This window comes from Lactuca saligna, chromosome 1 (genome assembly GCF_052625555.1).
Source record: "Lactuca saligna cultivar CGN05327 chromosome 1, ASM5262555v1, whole genome shotgun sequence".
Classification (NCBI taxonomy): domain Eukaryota; kingdom Viridiplantae; phylum Streptophyta; class Magnoliopsida; order Asterales; family Asteraceae; genus Lactuca; species Lactuca saligna.
This window is the reverse complement of record NC_136417.1, coordinates 194,909,131-194,915,557: the sequence shown is the minus strand read 5'-3', so window position 1 is coordinate 194,915,557 and position 6,427 is coordinate 194,909,131.

Here is a 6,427-nt window from a genome sequence, read left to right as displayed (position 1 = left end):
TAGAACGGTTTGATTGTATTATGATGATTAGATTTTCCATTGTCTAAATGTTGCTTGCTTTATGCTTTGTGGGACTTTTAGGAATGTGAGCTAGCTATATTCATGAAGTAGCTAGTTGACATTACTGGGAATCTTTCAGCAGCTGAGAACTAGGTGATTGTGGGAACCTAGGAAAGCCTAGGGTATGTTTCAGTAGGTTAGTAGTGAGGCTCAGTGAGACTTAGGTGTACCAGTTTGACGAAGTAACTTAGAGGATTCAGGAGGATTGCTGAGGAAAGTATGGATACATGTGGAAAATAGTATTGGGCCCGTACTACTGAAAGCACAGGATCCATACTCAAATTAGTGAGAGTTTTGGAGAATCTGAGAAGCTTCGGGGAGGAGTTTGTGACCCGGTTTGGGGACATAGGATGTTCTAGATGTTGCAACTTAGCCATGGGCAAGTGAGCTAGTGAGCGTGACAGTGTGTCAGACCCCGAAGGATATGACATCTAGGAGTTGTAGATGCAAGATTAGTCGGAGCGCCCTCGGAAGAGAGGGTCGTTCCAGGTACGTATAGTAGAGGGTCCCTGAAAGAGACCCATGACTTCTGATAATCAAGTGAAAGGTCAGCGAGGTCGGAGTCAGCATAGCACGTACGGGAAAGTACACAAGGGAGTTTATCACTCCAAGCGTTTAGGCTGCTACATGGTAGAAGGGTTGGTCATGTCTGTAAAAGGTGATAAGGATTCTTGGGTATATTCGAATCTTCGGAATGTCAGTTCGGTATGGTTTTAAGCACCCAAGAATGAAACTCAAAGTTTGGTTCCGGCTCAGGAGCAGAGCCTGAACCAGTCGATGCGTGCTCGGGGAAGTTCATCTCATCAGAGATTACTTGTGAAGTTGGGGAATGGACCTTGGTGGTCTTCCGTTTAGCCAAGGAAGGGATTTGGGAGATTTTAACTGTCGTCTCGGGGCCTTTTAGGCCAGAGTCGTCGTGGAACAGTTAGGGGTTCATCTAAAACCCAAGGTCTATGGATTCTTAGAATCCTTCAGGAAGGAGGAACCTATTGTTAGTTCCTGTCATCAGGTCCGAAGAGAGTTTTGTACCGTGTTCTCAGGATGATCTAAGTATCTATAGAGAAGGTGATCAGTATTCCTCCAGATGTTGTGGGTATCTCATCTTCTACTACTAATAGATGGATGATAGAAATATGCATCACTTTGGAATTGTGAGTGAATTTGGATAGGTCAGATCTCGGGTCAATTTTCTGCTAGTGTTTGGGTTATTAAGGATCATATATGCCATCCTGCATGCCGAAAATTCCTTGATGAACCCACAAAGGGACGCATCTTATGTAGTGGGTTTTGCGTGGACCGTTATCATTCCGGATCTTTGTCGAGATTGTGTAGGAGTATTATTTAGAGGATACTCGGTCAGCGTTAGAGTGGTAGTTCTTTAATGAAGTGAGCGTTTAGGGGTTCTATCATGGTTCAGGTGTGGTCGAAAATTATCTATGGATGAACTTTGGAGTTCAAGGAACTACTATTGCTAAGATAGGATTAGTAGCACGAAGATGGTGATGTTAGTTGCGGGTCTTAGATGCAGAAGTGTAACATCCGGATTTTTAGGGTTATTATTGTGTAGTTTAATCTTTTGATTAAAGGAGAGACTCGACCAGTTGAGGATCCAACTCGCCGAGTTGAGTCGGGTTTCTCATGCGGATTTAAGGAGTGAACTCGACGAGTCAGAGGAGGGACTCACCGAGTAGGTGCTGGGCAGAGAAACCCTAATTTCCCGGGTTTAGGACCTATTTAAAGGTCCTTATGGCCTTCATTTGCAGCCACTACACCCTGAGAAACCATAGAGAGCAGAGAGGAAGCTTGTGGTGCAAGAGGAGGGCTAATTCATCATACTTTGGAGTGTCTTAGCAAAGGGAAGGAAGGATTCCAAGTTGGGCTGTCTTGTGGGACTCAAATCTTCCATCATTTCGTTCAGAGCTGCTGTGAGAGGTAAGGATTCATGTTCATCTTCGTTTGATTTCATGAATATAAGGTTTCTTCGTGCTTTATTTAGCTTGAATCTAGAGTATGAGAGGTACCATGGTGAAATGTAATGGGTTTGATACAAACGATCCTATGTGTGCATGCAACCCTAGAGTTGGATCTATGTTTTCACTATTAGTTATACAACTTTATGAACACAAAAAGAAACCTGGCATGCTAGTACTATTTTCAAAATCCACAAAGAAGAATATAATACATACCTTTTGTTGTTATATAGTAATAACAACTAGTTCCTTGAATCTCCTAAGCTTTGAAAGCAAGTACCACAAGTAGAGTACCTCTAATGACTCACAAACACCAAGAGCAAGAGGATGACTTAAGAAAGGAGGAGATGCACCCAAAAACGTCTAGAAACCCTAAGGAAACTCTTGGCCACGTTTTTGGTGCTCTAGGGGTCCTTAAATAATGAGGATATTAGGGTTATCAAACAAGGAAACCCTAATTTGACTGCTTAGGCCCTAAGCAGCCCATGGATTCCTTTAACATATCCCTTGGACGATTTCTAATGGGCTTCTCGCATAGAATTCGTCCAACCTATATATTATTAGGTAATCCATAGCCTAATTGCAATTATCTTATAATTACAAATCTAGTCCCCTAAGTTTAATTAATCTCTTTTAGCCACAAAATTAATTCTTAATTAATTATTGACTAATATTAATTAAACAATATGATTTCTCTTTTAATATATTATTCATATAATATATTAATAAATCATAATTAATCTTCTTTCTCCATAAATCATCCTATCAAATTGCTTTGGTGAAGGCAACCCAAAAGGACCATGCACAATCGGGTTAAGTACATACCAAAATAGTTATGGACTTAGACACTAATCCAATAGTCTCCCACTTGGATAAGTCTAATAATTATTTTGCGTATAACTTCAGATCCTGATTAGCAATTGTAGCTTTCAAAACCGTTGTCAATTATGATCTTATCAGAAGCATGTCCTTTAGATAAGGGATCGTATATTACTCCATTCTTGATATCGTATAGAATTGAGACATGGATTTTGATCATTCTCTTAGTCTATGTTCTGTTTCCCGATTTCTGATTTATGACGACTGACAACAGACTACAATTGAACACATCAAATTAGTCTCGGCTTGGCAAGCGCTTATGTGCCATCACTAAATCATCGAGGGGCCCACAAATATCGCTTTCATCCTACTTTGGATTAAAGGAACGGATAAACATTGATTCAATGCTTGCTTGCACTCACTCATCGAATCAGACACAACAATATGTTTTATGACACCAAGTTACTTGTGCATTTACATATTATCAATGTGTAACCGACTCACAAGATACAACTCACACATCTCGATTTCAAGAATATAAGATATTATCGTCTCACCAATCACTCGTGATATAATCCATGAAGTGATCCAAGTGAGCGTGGGTTTAATCCAATGCTCAAATCATATTCATAAGCACTCATGAACATTGAAGCAAACATTTGCTTATGTCTAATACACTTTAGACAATCCACACACCAATTCACGACAGTCTTCATTCATACCTACTTCCAACATATGAATGACTGTGGTCTGTTCGAATAATTTGATTGTTCTGAACCAATTTAATTATTCAGGAAGTCAAAACATGCAAAGTGAAACACAAGAATAATATTAATCCAATATGGCCCCAAATTGTGGGTATAAATAAAACATTTTATTTAATCACCATATTGATTACTCATTATTTGTTGTTTCGGGTAATCAACTTCTTACTTGAATTATTACTTCAATTGTCCCATGCTCTTAGCATGCACACAATGTTTACTTATAGTCCTTACTTTGTGAAATAGATCAAATGAACACATTTCCAATCATACTCATTTCACAACTCCCAATTCTTATCATAAGTATAAGAATATCAAATTCTTGTCACTTATAGAATATGCTAGATTCTAACATTTTATGCAATGATCCTTTCGTAAAGTCATAGCTCAAAATCATCAAGACTTGGCCAATCTCTATCAGAAACAATTCTATAGATATGATGTCTCGCTCAAAGTACATTCCTTTGAACATCCTTCTTGCATAAAAGTTTCTAATCTAGACATAGATTCTCAATATCCAACTCCCAATATGGAAACATTTCCATATTTTCCATATAGGAGTTCATAGAATCTTATATATTCATAATAACGTCATCCAATACCATACTTCTAACTACTCAGAAGCGACCAATCCTCAGCGAGCTTTGGATCATCCTTTGATAGTTGTTTAATTATTTTAGTCAAAACCGATTCTAGTCCTTTTTCCCTCTAAATGCGCTAGATATTTGGAAAATTTTAGAATGGTCAAATATAATAGCACTGGCAATCAATCCCATACCTGAAGCGTATGGGACACGATGCATAATGTCTTACATAAAGATATGATACTTTATCAATCTTCTGCCACAATATTTTATGTGTCTCGTTCTTACAATTCAAACTATGAAGAGGGATACCATAATCATAATCGAAATTTAAGAACACACTATGTATCCTTTAACTAAATTTATTAAAATTTCTCAATCTAAGCTTTAGGTTTGAAATGAAGCATAATATTCTCTCCCTTAATTATAGCAAAACAACTTTTCAACCCTTTACGACTCTTGTTTTGTATAATTAATATTGCTAACTTGCAATACTTGCCATAATAATCATACAAGCATAACATTTATGCTCCCACTATCATGATAATCCTTTATCTAAGTTTCTCAAACTTAGAAACTTAGATGATTCAACCCTTTACGACTCTTGTTTATGCTCCCACTTAATTATAGCAAAACAACTTCTCAATCTTGATTTCTTGCCTTATGGTAACACGAGTGCCCACCATGTCTTCCAAGTAGTTAAGCAGCTCATCCTTTCCTATCAATGTACTTTTCATTGATCAAGGTGCTTGCCTTTTATGCGTTCAAATGAGAACTCATAGAACTCACATGCATAATTAACTCAATTGGAACGGCACAGAAACAAGATAGTGTCAACACGATAGGTTGTGAACCTTTAGTTGTGTGCTAGTGATGATCGATAAGGTTTATTCTTGATTAGTTCTTGAACTTTTCAAGACCATTAAGACTCCCACTGACTCCTTGACATATAAGATTCTCTTGTCAATAAACATTTCTCGACAAACAAATATTCACGAGTTAGTGTAGCTTTTATCAAGACAAAACACTTCAAAAAATTGGTCCTAGTTGGTCTTTGTCTTATCCAAGACATCATAACTTTCCACATTTGATGAATGTTATAAACCTTATTAATACTTGTCACTCAATGTCACAATCTTAACTCTAAGACTTGTTTTTGGAATGAAGTATAATTGACTTCTTGATTTAACCATTTCTTCAATTCTTGATTCCTCTTCTCAGACATACAATTGTACTAAGACTCATTTAGAGGATCAATTGAGATATGGTTCTTAATCATTAAAACCTATCATAAAATGTAATAAAAGGTACTCTCCCTTTTTCTTAGAATAGAGAAACTTTTATCTTTTTGCCTTCTTGATTCTTCTTATCCGTTCTGCTATTGATTGAAACTCTTTCAATCAACTCAGAATTACACTTAATCTTATAAGTATAATCATATTTACTAAAGCTTTAGTAAATCATGACGAATATCTTTGTTACTTTTGTGGTGGACTTGATCAACACACAACTTTGTGTACTCGATCTCCTAGTCCTTCACTTGATACTTTGTCAAGGAATTAGTCTAAATTTCCCAAATGTAAAAGTTTTTCATTCATCATACAATACTCTTTGCATGATTCCAAGTTTTTGTGCAACTGAAACTTGGGCGCTGAGAAACTCTCCCTATTTGGTAAATTCTTGTCATTTCCACAAATAACATAATTAAGAATCAAATCCATTATTGCTAATAATAGAAACCTTCAAACATCAATTTTCCATACACACCATTACAAGGATAAATAAATAATATAAAATCAAAATTTATTTTATTGCGGAATAATTTGTCCTTACAATGCAATTCTATTGAAAAACTATGTCAATACATATTTCTTAGAAATCTATTCTAACTCCAAGTAGTAGCTCAAGAATCTAATCTTCAAGTAATATGATCGATTAGATTAAGCTCACTTCTTCCTTTAAGCTTCCTCTCTTTTCTTTGATCCTACAAAACATCAAAATGTAATCTTATCACATCATGTATTAAGAATCTAGAATAGGAACTTAAAAGTGTTAGTTAATGGATTTTACCTAAAGTAGAACCATACGTCTTGACTCTCCCATCTTTTAGATCTCTCAGGTAGTTAGGGCAGCTTTGTCTCCAATGCCCCTTCTCTTAGCAATAAAAGCAAATGGACACCTTTGGCAAAACACATGGGACAATCATAGACTTAGTTCTTTCTAGACTTCC